Source organism: Sus scrofa, chromosome 7 (genome assembly GCF_054392235.1).
Source record: "Sus scrofa isolate SSC_HxYL_T2T_F1_AM1 chromosome 7, Sscrofa_HxYL_maternal_Yorkshire_Landrace_v2.0, whole genome shotgun sequence".
NCBI lineage: Eukaryota > Metazoa > Chordata > Mammalia > Artiodactyla > Suidae > Sus > Sus scrofa.
The window spans coordinates 74878715-74897881 of record NC_139389.1 but is presented as its reverse complement, the minus strand read 5'-3'; the positions used below and the strand labels follow the sequence as shown (position 1 = coordinate 74897881).

Below are 19167 nucleotides of genomic sequence, written 5' to 3'. Positions count from 1 at the left end.
CAGAACCAACTCTTCACCAATATGATTTGTGCCTACCTGCATGTTGCTGAGAATAACTATATATACATAGGTGTTAGAACCCTGCCTAATACCCAGTTTGGGCATTTTATTCTGGTGTTTTTTGTGTTCCATTAAGTTTCATGGAGTAGTAAGATGGAGAATCTGTGGGCTAAGCTCCAGTACATGATAACTTAGAATCTACCTATGCCTTTGATTCCAATGAGAAGTACCATGAGTCAATCAAGGGCATGATGTCAAAATTGGATAGACCTGGCTTCAGTTCCCACATTCTCCACTTGCTAGCTGTGTGACCATGGACCCATTTTTTTTTAACTTCTCTAATTTGGTGTCCTTCATCTGTAAAAGGAAAATAATAATAATATCATCTATCTCATAGGATTATTGGGATTGAATGAAATATTACATGTGTGTGTGGAGCTCTTACCATGAAAGAAAGAGCCATTTAAAAAATACTTCCTTTTGGAGTTCCTGTCGTGGCGCAGCAGAAACAAATCTGACTGGAAACCATGAGGTTGCAGGTTCGATCCCTGGCCTTGCTCATGGGTTAAAAATCCGGCATCACTGTGAGCTGTGGTGTAGGTCGCAGACACGGCTCAGATCTGGCATTGCTGTGGCTCTGGAGTAGGCCGGCAGCAACAGCTCCGATTAGACTTCTAGCCTGGGAACCTCCATATGCCATGTGTGCAGCCATAAAAGGACAAAAGACAAATAAATGAATAAATAAATAAAAGAGAGTTCCTTTTGACCATGGGTCAGTAATATAATCATCATATGAGAAGGATAGTATGTTGACTTGAGGGCAAGTTGTGAAAAGTGTTCTTGTAACATCTTATTAATGAATATTCTCTGATTTCTACATCTGAGCATGAGCAATGAGGAAGCTGAAAAGAATCAACTTAATTCAGTGGGACTAAAAAAATGCATTTTGAAAGTTTGGTTGTGATGATGATGATTTGTGCTCCTGGGCTATCCCCTACTGCAAGGACTGTCTTCTTCTAAATTGTTTCTTTCTCCATGTTTCTGTGTAGAAAAGTATAAAGCTAACATTTCTCCCTTGTTGCAGGTAGCTTTCAGGGCTGAATCCGGAGTGGGAGGGCACAGTGAAGCTCAGGCTTCCTTGCAGGGATGATGGCTCATCTAGTCAATTCAATGGGGGTGTGAGCCCTTCATCCCTTAGATATAGGGGACTGTCCCTGGTGTCATTTACGGAGCTATTGGTTTAGAAAATTGCAGCATAATCTGAGTGGGTATCCTGAAAACCCCATGCATAAATTTTTCTAGGAAGTGAGGCTTTATCAAGATTGTAAAATAAGGGACCCCTTGCCATCACTCTTACATGCTGGTTGAGCAGCTCAGGGTCAAACTCCTGGAGATAGGACTAAAAGCAGACCCTGGCTCTCACCTCTGTTTTCCCCTTTCTCTCTCCCTCCCTCATTTCTCTCTTTCTTTCCTTGATCAAAAAGAGCAAAGTGTTTTTTAGGAGTAGAGAATAGACTGGAAGGTTATGCTTGTCTGTGATGTGCTGAGGGTCACGCAGAACCCTTCTTGAATCTTTGGGTCGTTGTTCATGTAGTGTCCCCTCTAGGGTTGGTCCAGATTCTTCAGAGCCCCTCGGGCCCCAAACAGAGCACAAGTTATGGCAGGATTCCAACAGTATTCTTCCTTCTTTCCTCTCCCTCCCACCCCCTCCAGGGGGTTCTGCACTGTGACCAGACAGCCCTTCCTGGGCCAGTCAACTGAAAGCACTGATTCACCGATGCTCAGAAAGTATTCCAGAGGCATAAGTCAGGCAGCAGAATTGGCATCAGATTTCCTCCAACACTACGGGGAATGCTCAGGGAAGGTGGTAGACTTAACATTTGATTTCCACATCCATCTTCTCCTTGCAAATTAAATTATTAATGTCCCCACATGCCTTCTTGTTTAATGAGAAGAGTGGTGGCCTTTATCTGTGCATGTGTGCAAACAAAACATCACAGCAGGGCCTGCTGAACTGCCCAGGCAAGCTGAGGGGTTAAGCAGTCAGATGTAACTGTCTTGGTACAGTTGTGTCATTTGCAGAAGTCTGACTGGCTGTTGGCATCATAAACATGGAAGGACACAGGCACCAAAGTGCCTCCCCACACGCATATCTAAAGATGAAAGCTCCTTTTACAAATACAAAGGAGAGATCAAAAGAGGGAAAAATAATGGCATTTAAAAATGCACATGTGAAATGCAAAGTAATGGGATTGTATTTTCCAGGTTCCATTAGAGTGGTTCTGTTTTCTGAGATGATACAGTGTTGGTTGATTATTTTTCCATGTTTGAGATAATAAATACTCACATCAGCATGATTTTGGGTTTGTTACCATAGATGTTCTGCCATATCTGGCTTTTCCAGCTTTCTATAGTAATAAATATATAACTAGTTAAATGTGGATCTTAGCTTTTTCTGGTCTCTAGTGCCCCTAAATACTAGTGTCCAGCTCTAATTTGACTAAAAACAAAACAACCAAAAAAACCCATATATATATATATATATATATATACACACATAGTTTATGATAAAAATTACTTATATATCATGTTTTTACATCTTAGGTTTTGTTTATTTAAGGACCATTAAATGTATTTTGTCTTTACTCATGTATTTAAGTATCAGAATTGCTGCCAACTCTAGGGCTGTGTGATTCCTGATTCTAGAGTGTCGGGTTTATGGCTGTATGACAGAACAAATTCCACTTTAGTGATTACAAAGGATTTTAGATTGTTATTTTAAAGATTTGTTATCACTTGCCTTTGTTTTATAAATGTCAACATCTTCTTTGGGGATCTAAAGTTCACCTTTTCTCAACAAGTACCAGTGATGTATCCATTTATTAAAATCAAATGCAAACCTTAAGGTTGAGCTGAATAAAGAGTCAGCCTTGGTGAATCTTTATGATCCCTTAGACGCTGTCTGTAACTCCCAGATGAAGAACCTGATAATCTCTGTGAACCCCGACCCCTGCTCCCATCTATTGGTTATGCCAAGGAAGAAAATGAAATTTTAAGAGTTACTACATAATCAAGTCTTTCCTCTTTTAAAAAATGAAATTACTTAGCAGCTCATGTGAAAAATATTTATCAGTCTGATCACTATAGCATTTTCTTTAACACTCCCTCATAAAATGCATCTTATTTTTCTTTTGAAAATAGTTATTTCTTTAAAAGTTAAGAGAAATAATAATTACCATATAAAAAGAAAAGTATTTGTCTAAGTACGTCTAAATAGTTTATAAAGGAAAAAATCTGCAGAACTCTCACTCTCCTTTATCGAAGGAAAGGGGACAATCTTTCAATAACTATAGTTGCTAACAAAAGGGGAAAGTTGGTACAATCTTTTTATTTATTTTTTCAAATATATTCCTTGGGAAAAAAGTAGTTCCCCTTTAATAAAATATTTCTGTACATTCTATTTGTATTGTATAAATGTAATTAAACATACATCTGTTTATACAACTTGTGGACACTTATTAGTTGGTTTTGCTTGCATTTCATTGAAGAATATCTGGTCCTAATCATTTTACATTTTCATAGGACAAGTATCATGAAAATCTCATGCTTATTTATTTATAAATACATGAAATAACAATCTCTAGGAAAATTGATTTTAAACTGTTGCTGGTTCGGAATAAACCTTTGCTAAGCCTCAGTGTAGTTTATTAAAAGTACCATGTTGGCTCCACTTTGAATGGCAGCCTCATTTTTCACATTCTGTTTCAAAGGAGCCCTCTGCTGGACAGCTCTGCGTGGTAGCACAAGCACACACATATTTATATATGATTTATAGGCTATAGCTAATATAACCCAAAAGCCATTTGTGATGGAAACTCTATCTTTGCAAATTGAATGCATCACTGAAACCTGTTTTGTCATCATTTTTTCATATTTAATGAACATGCAATTGTCTAAAAATAAAATGATCATCCTTAAAGTTTACTGTAAATCACTGTACATCAGCATATTCCCACACATGAGATAATCGTACTAAATTAACATTCATTACCAATAATTTTAGTAATGAATTATTCAGCTGATATGCAATTATCACACACATTTCTAAAGCAATTACTTTATTACATAGGTACTCCATGTCATTGATTTCACTTGTCTGTATTGCATATGTAAATGCAAGAAATCTTTGCATTTACTGCACTTTCAAATGCAGGGGGTTCTTTCAAGTTTGTTCAATGTCATAGGGTTATGGGGATGTATACCTAGTATTGCCTACATTTTAAGAAACTTGCCGTGTAAGAAAAGGACTGTGATGGAGTTCCCATTGTGGCTCAGTGGAAATGAATCTGACTGGCACCCATCAAGACACAGGTTCTATCCCTGGCCTTACTCAGTGGGTTAAGGATCCAGTGTTGTGGTGAGCTGTGGTGTAGGTTGCGGTGGTGGCTCAGATCCCATGTTGCTGTGGCTGTGGTGTAGGCCAGCAACTACAGCTTCAATTTGACCCCTAGCCTGGGAACCTCCATATTCTGCCGGTGTGGCCCTAAAAAGATAAAAAGAAAAAAGAAAAAAATGGCTATGATAAAAATCAGCAAAATGATAAAGCCCCCTAAAGAACAAAACAACAACAACAACAAAACCCAAAACAAAATCTAGACCATGAAGTTGTAGCAATGAGGTGATTTTCAGGGTAATATATCAGTAAGTTCATGTTATCATCAAGTGTATTCTATAAGTTCTTATTAGTCAAGAAAACAGTGAAAATTGACTAAAGTGTTCCATCTGCATTTAGTCTTAGATTCAGGACAGCATACAGAGACCACATAGCATAGTGAAACAGACACAGTGTTTGATATCAGACTGAGTTCAAATCCTGCCTCTGTGACCCTGAATTATTTAAGATCATCCTCAGAAAGGAAACAGTGAAATGATCCCAAGGTGTGTGTGGTAAGGATCAGTGACAAAATATATGTAAAGTGCCTCACACAGCATCCAGATAATTGTGAGCCCTGATGCTGGAATGCCCTCTATACATTTGGACTCAACTACTGGAGTTCTTTGAGTAGGCTTATGCCAATTTGTTAGAAAGTAGCAGCTGAGGTCAAGCCCTATATTCTTGGACTTCATTTATATGTAACAAATTAAGTAGAGTGAAATAGAAATCTGAATAGTATGATTGTCATTTTAGGCAATATCTTAACTTACAGATTTTAGAGTCAGACCCAATTCTAAGTCACAAGCCTGAAATCAGTCTTTTCTCTAAAATAGTCGAACCAACCGGAGCCATGATGTTTTTATTTAATGCAGGCATACCTTTTAAAAAAATAACATTCAAAATGAAAAGGAGTAGTTGTTTTGGAACAGTTTAGCAAAACCCAGTAATCAAATTTCCATGGTTAAGAATGTAATCGAAATGAAGACTGGCAGGATCTGAGAAGGTGTTGTTAGGTCACCCCTCACTTGTTCTCTCTCTGTTAGATTATTCACCCATTAAAATTCACATCGCATCAAGCTGCTTCATTCTTGTGAATGTGGTTTAAGAAAATGCTATATGTAGCTTTGCAGTAGTTTATATATTTTTCACAGAAATGTAAACAATTACCCAGATTATAGTATGAGTTGAATGAATTTTGTTTCAGTGAATAAAAGAACAAACAAGTGGATCACTCATTCTCCTAGCAGCTGACTTGAAAATATTCTTTGGTAGATGATAAACCACATCAAACTCTAACTGGGAGGAAAGCTTTGTCAATATAGAGACATTGACTTGGATGGTTTGTCAATATAGAGACATTGACTTGGATGGTTTTTGTTTGTTTGTTTGAACCTATATACATTTAAGCAACCAAAATGTTTTCAAGGCAAAAAGAAAAAGAAAAAAAAAAGTGTGGGAAATAGGCTCACTTACAGATAGAAAGATTTAATTCAGTGATCTAATATCTCAGGTTTCTGTGAAAGTTATGTGTCCACTATGAACAAAAACACATTAATTTTTTAATTTATGAAAAAGCATTGATTAAATATCCAATAAAATATGCAATACTCTGCTGGATGCTCTCAGGAATACAATGAAGAGTAAGACTCATTGTTGCCTTTAGGAAGCTAACAGTCCGTGGGGGGAGAATTGAAATGCTGTGGTTAGTGAGTTCCAGGGGGTATGGGCCAGACCCTTGTTGGGCTGGTGTCAGCCTGGGAAGCTTCATGGAAGTTGTAGATCTGTAATCAGACCTAGAAGTTTTAAGTATTAGGAATTTAGATGGGCATATTATATTTACCAGTGGTTATGCTTAAGGGGTCTACAAAATATTTGTCCACTGTGAAATCCATCAGCCATGACCCATTAGCTAGGGTCCGTGGATCAGTTGGCAGACTGTATACTTTATATAGAAGGGCAAAACCTAGCTAAATAAGATTTGGTAAAAAACCTTATATTTGATGAACTTGGCTAGCATTAGATTGTTTGCAACATTTTTATAAACTTTAAAAATTTTAACGAACGATCCTATAAAAATAATATGACTACCATTTTAGTTTTCTTTTCCAAGATGTTCTGGGATCATCCTGTACATAAAAGCCAAATTAAGAATTTTAAATTTTTATGAAGCTCTATCTTTGATACTTCTTTTTAAGAAGAGACATTAATTTTTCATACATTTTAATCATTTCTTACCTAAATATATTAAATATCATCACAGGATTCTGGATTTTATGTCACATAGAATGCTTGAATTATTTCAACACCCTTGGGTTAAGGTTATCAGATTTTGTCTAATACAGTGCCCATATGCTTCTAACTTCTAGGCAGTGGCTTAGGCCCTGGGAGAATATAAGTTGGATTTCTTTAGCAAGGGTGGTGGTAGATAAATGAACATGATTTTAAAAGTGTGAGTGGTTTTATTAACAAACATGCTAAAATTTACCTGCCTCAATATGTCCTTCCCTTGCATTGTATGTAGTATTTTCATTGAAAGTGTGTACAATGTTGTCGTTACTTGTGCCATGACCATCGTCTTCATCATGATACATGCCCGTTAACACTTTGTATAGAACAAGCCCGAATCCACCACTCCCATGAGCACACAACAGCGTCCCTGGAGCCTCACAGCCCCAGGATTACAGGATGACCTCACAGGGGGCCTCTGTGTCTGAGAGAAGCTGCTGGTGCTGCACTGCAGTGTTTCCACAATAGCTCTGACCAGTCTCACAAGAAGAGGCAGGTATACCTGTCGGAAGTGGATACCCCTTGGCTCCATCCTCTAAAGTTACACAAATGTCAGTGCACCTGGAGTTGAGTCTTCTTAGTAGGGAACTGGAAGAGGGAAAGAGAGAATGAAGAACAAGTGATGTAGAGAGATGACTATGTTCCTGTACAGGTGGAATACCATCATTCTAGAGTCCTCTACTTATTTTATTTATTTTTTTGTCCTTTTTTAAAAATCTTTTTAGGGCCAAACCCGTAGCAAATGGAAGTTCCCAGGCTAGGGGTCGAATCAGAGCATTAGCTGCCAGCCTGCACCAGAGCCATTGCAACGCAGGATCTGAGATGCATTTGTAACCTACACCACAGCTCACAGCACTGGCGGATCCTTAACCCACTGAGCGAGGCTAGGGATCGAACTTGTGTCCTCATGGATACTAGTCAAGTTCGTTAATCACTAAGCCATAATGGGAACTCCTAGAATCCTCTACAGACTTGCATGGATGCAGCTGTTCCCTCTGTAATAGGACAGAGTATATGTATGAGCTTCAATAAGAGCTATAACAGATACATGGACTTATTAAAAAATTCATAGTAGCTTAGTAAAGGGATTGAGGGGTAAATGTGGAATATTTCAACATACCTTTATACTTTTTGTAAGTTAATCAGTCTTGAACATATGAACTGCTTTTTTTTTTTGTCTTTTTGCTATTTCTTGGGCCGCTCCCGCGGCATATGGAGGTTCCCAGGCTAGGGGTCGAATCGGAGCTCTAGCCACCGGCCTATGCCAGAGCCACAGCAACGCGGGATCCGAGCCACGTCTGCAACCTACACCACAGCTCATGGCAACGCCGGATCGTTAACCCACTGAGCAAGGGCAGGGATCGAACCCGCAACCTCATGGTTCCTAGTCGGATTCGTTAACCACTGCGCCATGACAGGAACTCCCTGAACTGCTTTTTTGAGTGATTGTGACATGCACACATCAGGGTGTTGGGTCACAGAAGCATTCACAAAGACCACAAAAAGTTCTTCCCCCAGAATTCTGCCCATATATTTTTTCTTCATCATCTTTCATTCTGTTTAAGATACTGGAAATGAAACTGCTATTTTTATAAAGCAGTGTTTCAGATGTTCCCTACCATTCTATATCCATGTTCCTGAAAGGTCAATGCATGTATTTAAATTTCCTCCGAATATCCAAACACTGTAGCATATTTTCATCCAATTTACAGCCTGTTTCGTCAGTGTAAACAATTAATTTTCCCGAATAAATATGTATATTTGGTCTGTATACCCTTGAGGCTCTCAGGCACAATTCAGATGCAAACATGGAAACTGTTCAACTAACTTGCAACTAGTTAGAAATCTGAGAAACCAAGGACATTGACCTTTTTAATTAGAAAAAGACAACTGCTCTTTCTTATTGAAATTCTAGCTGCTGTGCTCTGATTTTCTATTCCGAGATTTTCATTTTGAGGCTACCTATGACCCACGCTGCCCTTACAGCTTTTGCTTCCTGGGGGGCTTCTGAAAGGCAGGTGTAAAATCATCCAGTAAGCAGGAGCTCATTTACTGAATAACAGCCTCTACTGAGGAATCACAGTTTTTGAACCAAGAGGCTGCAGCCCTCAGGAGCACCAAGGAAGCCCAGGAGTTAGACAACTGACTGGTTATCGTGGCTGATTCTGTTTATTTTTAGAATTCAAAGCTCTATCAGAAGACACGATCAGTTTCTCTTTTATTTTGTGTTGCTTTCTAATTAGTTGATTTCAGCAGTAATCTAAATAGGGAACTGGTTTTTAAAATTAACAGATGCAGTGCTCCCAAATGCAGATCCCAAAACCAGAGTAGAACCCATTTTTCCAAGCTTGCCTGCTTGGAGAGGAGAAAACAGTGCTGAGCAGTTACCTGATGTATCTGTGGCTATAGAGAAAGTCAGGTTAAGAAGGACGTGACTTATAATTGAAACCCTTGGTCCCTAAGCTTTTATCCACTTAATAGTTTTCTACCATCTGGATTCTACAGTCGAGTATTCAAGGAATCCAATTGACTGTCCCAAATAGAGTGGCCTTTAATCTTCCCACAAGATTGATAAAGAGAGGGAGAGCTCCTTACTGTACTGGAACAAATAGTCCTTCCTTTTGAAAGGACAACCACTTTGGGATTGAGCTGGGTTGAAGGATGAAGGAGAAAGTGGCATAATTTGACTTTGACCTGAACTCTTCAGTGATTCAAATATTTTATATACTTAGAGCCACACAGCTAAAATCAAATTGGACATTAGACTCCAGTACATTCATTGGCTTGGAGAAGTCAGGGCCACAGCTAGAGGCTTTCATGTCCCAACTGCAGACAGAGCAGGGGAAAGCGCATATGTGCATGGGCTGGGAGAATTTGCCAGACACTGGCCAAAGTCTTCATATTTCCCCCTATGGCCTATTTCTCCCCCCCCCCCCCGTTTCCCAATATATTTCCAGCAGTGTCTTTTTATAGTTGTTGTTAAAGCATGCAACATTTAAGTTTGCCAGTAATTTTATAGTGAAGATGTGAAGGGGGCATTTAAACTAGAAGGCCCTCATGTGTGGGAGATACACTGTAGCACATTTGGAAAATATATATGTGTATGTCAGTCAAATGAAGATAGAAATTGTCTTGATATTTTAAAAATCTAACTGATAATGCATTTTTATGTGAAATTTCTTGCTGGTTACTGAGCATAAAAAACAAATGATCATGGGATTTCATGTGGTATTCCCAATGGTAACTGGGCACAAGAAAGGCGACATGTGCTATAGTAAGACAGAGTATGCTCTTGCCCCATTTTTACTGTTGAGTAAAACAAAGCTGTACATGTAAGCAGGTTTTCTACAGTTAAGTGGAAGAAGAATGTAAACACGGCAGGGAAATGTAATGGAGAGAGGAGCTACTGCCCAGGCACACTTTTCTGGGTAGAGTGCAGAAACCAGAGGAGAAAAAAAATGCATCACAGCAAAATTTTCCAACATTTGAGCAGTAATATGTTGCAGTGGAGGCTGAATTGCAAGTCTGTACCGGGGACAAGAGGAGGAGTACAGGAGAGTTGCTCAAATAAGAAAAGAGGTCTTCTGCATGATGATGGGGCATTTGCTGGTCTGGATTTTTGTGTTATTAATGACTCAGTGGGAGTATTGTATTAGCAATGACTTCACCAGCTCAGGGACAGGCAATGAGAATCCATGCTCAGAATCACTAAGTTAGCCTGCCTCTAGCTTGTACTAATAAATGCATGGTATAATCTTTCACCATCAATTTTACCTTCAAGATGAAATACAAAAAACCAACCAACCAACCAACCAAACAAGACAGAAGATATTCCCACCATGTGTAAAGATATTCCCACCATGTATAAAAATATTCCACACTGGCCCATAGATGATAAAGCCAAAGGGAAAGGCATGGTCACGCCTCAAGTTTTTGCTTTTGCTTTTGTTTTCGTACCTCCAACAAGCAACAGCTCTTAGCCTGTTGTGGACTGTCTATATCATTCCTACTTTATCAAAATTCTTGATGAATTGCTTTAGCCCTATGTAGATCTGTGGTGCTAAAGGTTGGAAAAGTGCAAAATAGGCAGGAATTAAATGTTTGCAGTTGTTCAAGTTCCAGATTTAACCCAAATGAAAGTGATAAATACTTCAAAGAAATCAAGGAATTTTACCAAAACAGTTTTTCCTAATACATTTGCACTATAGCCTTGTGAAGTACAGAGGATATTTATTTGCACATAGTATTTATTCTCTGTGTTGAATAAGAAAGCTGCTTGAGACAGAGACTATAAAGTTGTACCTTTATAAGCTGCAGAAGGAAAAAGGAACATTCACTTGTGTGTATATTAAGATATTGAATACTCCTCCCAGTATATGTGCTTTGTCTAGATAAACAGTTGCATGAGTGGTTATACTTTAAAATTCATTTTAAATGATCACAGATGGGGGAAAAAAAAAAGCATGAGTCTGACTTCTCTGGATTGAGACAGCATTTTCTCAACGTAGTGGGGATGTGGGACATGAAGGTGACAGCAGGTCCTCAGAGTCCATTTTCCACTTGGAAGATCTCCATGTCCAATCAATGAATCTTAGGGAGAAAACAGTGATGAAAAGTGAGAATCCTAATTAAAAAAACTTCTAAGATTTCTTTGAATAATAAATTAGTCCATTTAAAAAAACTAATAATCTATGGGACTCCCAAGTAGTCAGTGATAGAAGGCGAGAGCTAGTCAAGTCTAATGGAAGTTAAATTTGCTAGTTGTTTAAAAGAGGTCAGAAGCCAACCCAAGTGAAAAATGTCCTCAATTTGGTCAATAGTGGGGAAGGAAGAGAAAAACAGAATTCTTAAATTAGTGTTGTAATTAAGAATTCCTGTGCCGAAAGATGTTTTCACTGTTGAACTCCTTACTCAGTCTCATGAGGCCAGTCATTTGTGAGGGACTAAAAGCATCAGACAGAACTGTGTCCTGTGCCCTCAGCTAGGCTTGCCTGTGCCAGCTATGACCTAAAGATGACAGTTCATTTAAGACCATGATGGGAGGAAGTACTATTCCCACTGAATAGTAAAGCTAGGTGGAACCTTTGAAGTCACCCAGCACCTCGTGTTAACAAAGGCAACGCCTGAGAAGAGATCCAACTCTGAATGAGGGCCCTTGTCCCTGGACCATGCTGCCTTTCTCATTGATACTCAGCAGAGCCTAAGATGAAGGGGCTTCTCTGGGTCGGCTCAGGTTGGTCCACAGGCCAGGGAAGGAAGAGGCGCAGTGAATTCTAGTATGCATTTCGCTGCTCCCTCCCAGAGAGCACTGACTGCTTTCAGTGGGGCTCTGTGCCACAGATGGTACCAACCACGAATGAGTGAGGTTAATGCTACAAGATTTACTTGCTCTCACTTCTTTTATAACTTAATAATTAGCTTCATATATTTGTGATAATGCCAACTTTTTATTATTCTGGATTGAAAAATGGGGTTTTCTGTCCTTTAGCGATAAGAAATATAGGAACTATATCCACAAAGCACAAATAGTTATTTCTCCCACAAATACATTTTTGCTGTTTTTGTAAAGGATGTTTTCCTAGTGTCCCACAGTATTAACTAAGTTAGCAAGTTATATAAACTCTACAGGGCTTACGTTCCTTGTCAGTCAAGTTTACATCCTTGGCCCAGAATAGATGCAGCTCAGCTCTACAATTCTGTAACTGTCCTCTGCAGCAAAAGATTGCAGATTTATGCTGGATAGTTGTGCTTCTACTTAATTTCTCTGTTTCATTCCTGGCACTGTTAATCTCTTAAGAGTAAATTGAGACTAACACAACACTGTAAATCAACTATATTTAAAGGAAAAAAAAAAGAGGATTTTTAAAAGTAAGTTAGTAAAAATGCATAGGTATGTGGATATTTTCTATAAACTTTCTATTGTACAAATAAATATTAGTATGTTAATTATGTTACCTTTCCTATATGAATTCCCTAGTATGTAATTTCATGGATGGTTTTCTGTAACATTCTTGATCCAACCAAATACTTTTGGCCAAAGTATTCTTTTAGGAAAGAAAGGCATAGAATCTCTGTATCTGCGATTATCTAACATTTCCTTCCAAAGCAACAATCCCTTCCAAAATTTCTTGGTAGAAGTCACATGACCAGTGTTCAGATTATTTCCAGCATGGTAAACTTGCTCTCTTCCAAGGCACCCCTTCTTATTATTACACTATTCTTATCTTTGTATGTATGTATGTATTTATTTATTTATCTTTTGGTCTTTTTCTAAGGCCGCACCTGCTGCATATGGAGGTTCCCAGGCTAGAAGTCTAATCAGAGCTGCAGCCACTGGCCTACACCAGAGCCACAGCAAGTGGCATCCAAGCCGTGACTGTAACCTACACCACAGCTCACGGCAATGCCAGATCCTTAACCCACTGAGTGAGGCCGGGGATCAAACCCACAACCTCATGGTTGCTAGTCAGATTCATTAACCACTGAGCCACAGCAGGAACTCTGACACTATTCTTATCTTTAGAAACACTTTTATATCGTTCACTTTTTGATCCCAGTTTTACCTTCTTAACATCTCTTTTCCTAAGAGCTCTCTTCCACAAAGTCTTTCCTTAATAAATTCTTTTTGTGATTCTTCCTATGGCAAAATTTGAAGATTCCTCAGTGTACTACTTCATACTCTGAAATGACCCAGTATTCTGGTGTAGTCCCCATAGGGCAGACTCAACCCCTTGATGTGAAAATTCACTTTACTAATGTGGCTTAGAACCATTCCAGCTATTAAGTAGCCACTTCATTTCTGACTCTTCTGAAACTGTGGTCAACTAAGAGCTCCAGATCTGTCACCAAAATTGTAGTTAAGCTAGGTTTTCCCATCTTGCACTTGAAATAATGTGTTAGCTTCCGTTTAAGACTCAGCAATTTTTTTCCCATTGACTATAAATTTAATGTTTTCTAAACCTTGTTCTAACTTACTGAGATAAGTTTGAATTCTGATCCTTTAATCCGTATGTGAATTCCTCTCTGAAGTACGTTTTATCTGTTGGAATGTCTTAAGGAGATATTGATAAAAATACTGAATGATTTAGGGTAATTCCGATAGAAGAGGGAGAAATAGAGGGAAAACCAAGAGAAGAAAGATCTTTACTCGATGGCATTCTTCCATTAATTAATGCTGAATTCAGTTATTTGGCCAGTTATTATTCCACATAACTGAATTTTATCTACTTCATCTAACTAAATTTCAAGTCCATTAAATATGGTGTCCCAAACAAGATTATAATTAGAGGAATTGTTTAGCTGCACGTCTAGAAGTTCCGTTTAAATGGAAGAGGTGTTAATTCACCAAGACTTGTAGAATCCTCTTGTTGGATCCCAGTGATTGTGGTTTCTTGTATAGAAGATGTATATTAATCATTTTTATTACATTTATTTTTATTAGGGTGTAGTCAATTCACAGTGTTGAGTCAATTTCTCCTGGATCAGCAAAGTGATCCAGTTATATGTATATATACATTCCTTTTTTTTTTTTTTTTTTGTCTTTCTTTAGGGCCATGCCTGTGACATATGGAGATTTCCAGGCTAGGGGTCGAATTGGAGCTGTAGCTGCTGGCCTACACCACAGCCACAGCAACGCAGGATCCAAGCTGTGTCTGCGACCTATACCACAGCTCACAGCAACGCCAGATCCTTAACCCACTGACCGAGGCCAGGGATCAAACCTGCATCCTCATGGATGCAGTCAGATTTCTGCTAATCCACTATGGGAACTCCTCCTTTTCCTGTATTATTTTCCATCATGGTCTATCCCAAGAGGCTGGATATAGTTCCCTGTGTTATACAGTAGGACCTCACTGGTTATCCATTCTGAATGTAATAGTTTGGATCTACCAATTCAGTCATTTCTAGTAAAATATTCTTGAGATTACCAACCATGATACTGTATTTTTAGGTTATGGTTTGCCTATGCTGTGAAACATGATCATATTTAACTTTGTGTATTTGTATTCTTTCCTATTCAAGTAGATGAAATGTGTACAGATAGATATACATATATACCTAATATAAACGTGTGCACACACATAAATGCACACGTGGTGCCAAGACCTTTGTTCCTTTTAAATGATTCTCTTTGCCCTTTACAATTCTTTTGCTTATCATTTTTGGTACTTTCTTTTTGATAGAGAACCTGGAAAGAAAAATAATAATTTTACCTTTCCCCCCCATCATGAATCAGCATTATAAAATCTTACTAATTAACTGTCCCTGACCATTTCTGAAGTGTTGTCTTATACAGTGTGTGTGTGTGTGTCTGCGTGTGCATGTACTTATTTTGCTGTCTCTAGAAGTTCGTATGACTCCAGGATCATTTCAGACTCCAGCCTTTCTGACACTTTTACTTCAGTTCATGCCATTTTTTATAACCCATCGTACTGTATGTTCTAACTCATGTTATGTATCTCTTTAATATCTGCCTTAATAAGCCTACTTACTAATCTCAGCTATTTTCACTTATTTCAGTGTTTTTCTCTTCTTTACATCTTCATGTGGATCATTGTAGCAGTACTTCCTCTTTTACAATCTCCCACTTAGCTTGAGAAATACTCCATTGTAGAATCTCTAGTCATGGGCTTAGGCCAGGCTCTTCATTACCTGTGTTGAATCTGTGCACCTAAATCTCAGGGCATATGACCAAGGGTACTTAACCTTCCCTTTCTTCATTATAAGGACCATTGTGTAATGTTACAGCCTTTTTGCAACATTCTTGCCTACATCCCATCAATAATCTTTCCTCATTTTGTCCATAAGAAAACATGAGATAGGTGAAAACATGCACAACAAGTCATTTGAATGGTGACAGGCAAAAATGGGTCATGTGCCTGGGAAACAGAAAGCTAAAGGGAACATGAAAACGTCTTCAAATTGTTGAAGGACTAACTTGAGGGGGAGACAAAGTTAGTTTTAATCTGTACCCAGAAGAATCAGAACTAAGGCCAGTAACTGAACTGATTATAATGTTACTGTCAAGGCAACTCAGTCTAAACTGGCCGAGTACAGAATGAACAGTTTTAGGACAATCGTGTTGCTGGGAGTGTTCAGGGACTGTTGGATCATCACGAGGCCAGGTCACCATGGATGGGTTCATATGTTGGCCCAGATGACACTTGTGATTCCTTCAATTCTGAAGTTAGGTGATTTCTATGCTTTCATATTTGTACATGTTAAAGAGATTTAAGATAACTCTATGAAAATCAGTGCACATCTATACACATCTCTTCCTTTTCCTTCTGAAGGTTGAAATTGCCTATAAGGCAGAAATGTATCAGATGCTCTACTTTTAGCTGAGCAGTACTCCCAACACACGCACAAATACTTGGGGTTCCCCCTTCGCCCTGTTATTCTCCTGCTACCCCATTAGATAATAGTCTTTCAGAAATCATCCACCCTTATCTCCCATCTATAATCTTTTCCCACAGCAACTTGAGTTATTTCTTACCTAACCCAAATACTCCCCATGGTGTTCCTATCTTCTAGAATTATTTTTTTCCTCTAGGATTATGGTTACACTTTTGTTCTAAACAGGCAATACTGCTCCTCTCCAATTTGTTGGTTGTACTTCTTTTGATCAACACATGTACTCCCTGTCACCAGTTTGTGTGCATGAGCCATATCCCACTTGAGTCTTGGTGTAACTATGACATCTTACTCACTCTGTGTGTGTTAAGGTGTACATTATTCTTATTTGTGCTAGTGTTTCAGCTTTATTTTGTTTTATTGCTTATAATTTACCCATTAGTCTAATACTTCTAAAGCCAGAAGTAGTGGGTGCAAAACTTCTGTTATTGTATCATCTTTGCCATACATACTGTCTTCTAAAATTCTCTCTTATTAGATAGTTTTGCCTGGGCTCACCCCAGTTCAGCCAAGTGCCTCTAATTTTCCCTTTAAATGCTCCAGATCTGCCAAACATAAACTTCCTGTTCTGTATAAGAGTTCCTCCATTTTGAGCCAGAAAATCAAATTATAACCCTGTTATACAAGTTTAAAAACATTTTTAAACTAAAAACATAATCTGTTGACACTCTTCTGCCGACCAGCTTTCTTATACGGAGTCATTACTGTAAAGACAAGAATATTCCACTAATATTTCCAGTTTCAGGCCCTGAGCTTTAATACTCCTATAAGGCAAATTGAAGCACTTTGTAGAACTATCATTTATTTTTACTTCAGTCAACAGTAGTAGGTAGGAGTTTGCAGACGCAATGGAATATCCTTTTGAAAAACAATGACCCTCTTGATTAGCCATGTTGAATCACCAACACATCAACTGGTAAAGAGGCACCAGTGGACTCACCAGCCCTGATTCTCTGGAGGCTGCACCAGGAATTCACCCTGAGCTAATGCCTGTGCCTCCTTTTTGAGCCCAGGATGCTATACTTTTTTTAGAATATCTGAACTCACCTGTAGTGGGCAGTGCTCCTTATGGATTTTATGGCGTTAGTGGAATCTAGTTTTCTCCTCTACTTTTCCTTGAAAATAGCTTCAATTCTCTAATCTTCTGATACTCCACTTGATTCAACATCAACCTCACTGAAATCTTTTTCTTCCAGTTTTTATCTTGGATTATTTTTTTCATCTTCTCTGGGAACACTTCATCCTTTCTAATAAGCTAGAGGATACATAGATATTCCTCAAAATCTTTCACTTTCTGTACTAGATATTTTTATCACATTCTTCTCTCAGAGACGATGGGAAAAAAACTTGTTACCAATCTCAACAGAAAATTCTTGATTCAATTCAATAGTTTCTATTAAATCTGCCTTGGCTTTTTTTAACTGTGTAATCCCAATTTTTATCTAATTTCTTGTAGGTTTCTGTTTTCAAAATCTTTATGATTTTCTCTAAGTGCTAGTCATATTTTTATTACTATAGTAATTGAAGATAAAATATATAGACTTATTCATACATAATGATGAATGCTGGAAAATGAGAGGGGAACTAATAGTTTCCATGAAACCTGATGTTTTCTAATGCCATATTTACTGGAAGTAAAAATACTATGTTTAGGCCTCATGGTAAGCTCATTAATACAACTATATTTGCATGTAGCCATTCATCGTGTAATGCATATTACAAATATTTATCAAGTAACAGTACACACCAGATGCTATTCTGAATGATGGGGCACACTTCTGAACAAGGCAGGCATCTCTGTCCAAAGGAGCTCACAATCTGCTGAGAGTGAAATAGACTTAGCAACCCAGTATGTGAGTGCTATCCTGTGGACACATTATAAAGAAGAGTGGGGGCTCAAGGAGCCATCATGGCTTGGTGGTAGAGGTTTGGGGAGTCTTTCTAGAGAGGGATACTTTTAACCTAAAGTTTGATGGATGGTTAAAATGTCACATGAGCTAGATAATTCTAAATAAAATGTTTCTATTCCTTCACAGAGGCACAAAAACACAAAAGAGGTGTGCTGCCAGAGCTGTTAAGTTATACAGCATGGCTGGAATTTAGATTGCATGTGTGCATGTGTGCATGCGTGTGTAGGAGGTGAGAAAAAAAAAAAACATTGACATAGGGTGAGATGATATTAGACTTTATAGAACATGCTAAAATATTTGAACATTTTATTCAGTGCAATTTTTTTTTTCCATTTAGAAAGGTAACTATAATATAAAGGAATGCTTGGAGTCAGAAATAAGGCAACTAAAGTTGAGGGAGTGAAAATGGAGAAGAGATAGATTTGAGGGACATTTAGGCTGGAGGAGAGAGACTGGATTTGAGGACTGAGTAGATAGATGTGTGGTGGAGACAGGCCACAGTTGTCTTGCCAGAACCTTGGGTGGATGGTGATAAAAATGAATACAGTTGAATCCTGTGGGAGATGGTATAATTTAGGGAGGGGTGGGGAAGGTGATTACTTCAATTGGGGAGATTAAGAGTTTGAAGTGTTAGTAGAACATTCAGGTAGAGATATACCTGATTAGGGTCTGAAATTAGGAGACCTAGAGATAAAGATTTGGAGACCATCTGATTATGGGTAGGTTGTCCTGGGTTTGGGTAAAATCATCCAAGAACATATAAAGTTTGAAGAGAGGGGAACTGAGGACCCTGAACTGAAGGGAATTCTGCAATTGAGTAAAGCTGATTTTTCTCTCTTTAGAATTCCGAGAAAGAATAGAATAGGAATCTTGAAGAAAGCAGTGAGGATTTAGAACGCCAGTTGCGAAAGATTCTAATGAAGTCCATGTAAAAAGTTTGCTGAGAACAAAGGTGGTGCTGAGAACCCATCTAAGTTTTGATGGCATACATTTTGTGTCTCACTTTATGTGGTGGGCTGTTCTTGATACACAATTACACAGTTGTCTTTACCAACTTATTTATGTTTCTGACTACTATTGTTCCTAGTTGGCAAGATCATTTTATTATTTTTTTATTTTTTA

At 38.3% G+C, this 19167-nt stretch overlaps 1 protein-coding gene and 2 long non-coding RNA genes across 30 annotated transcripts in view; 2 read left to right on the top strand and 1 right to left on the bottom strand.

Annotated features, from left to right (window-relative positions):
* The window catches only part of NPAS3 (neuronal PAS domain protein 3), an 876069-nt gene that overhangs the window by 484766 nt on the left and 372136 nt on the right, over window positions 1-19167 (top strand). The window lies entirely within an intron of this gene.
* Window positions 720-12548, top strand: LOC146401674 (uncharacterized). The gene is made up of 2 exons (XR_014810722.1): window positions 720-755; window positions 8110-12548. It is a non-coding gene; the product is annotated as an uncharacterized LOC146401674 (long non-coding RNA).
* LOC146401675 (uncharacterized) lies at window positions 5807-8261 on the bottom strand. The gene is made up of 2 exons (XR_014810726.1): window positions 8027-8261; window positions 5807-7556 (listed from the first exon to the last, which is right to left on the bottom strand). It is a non-coding gene; the product is annotated as an uncharacterized LOC146401675 (long non-coding RNA).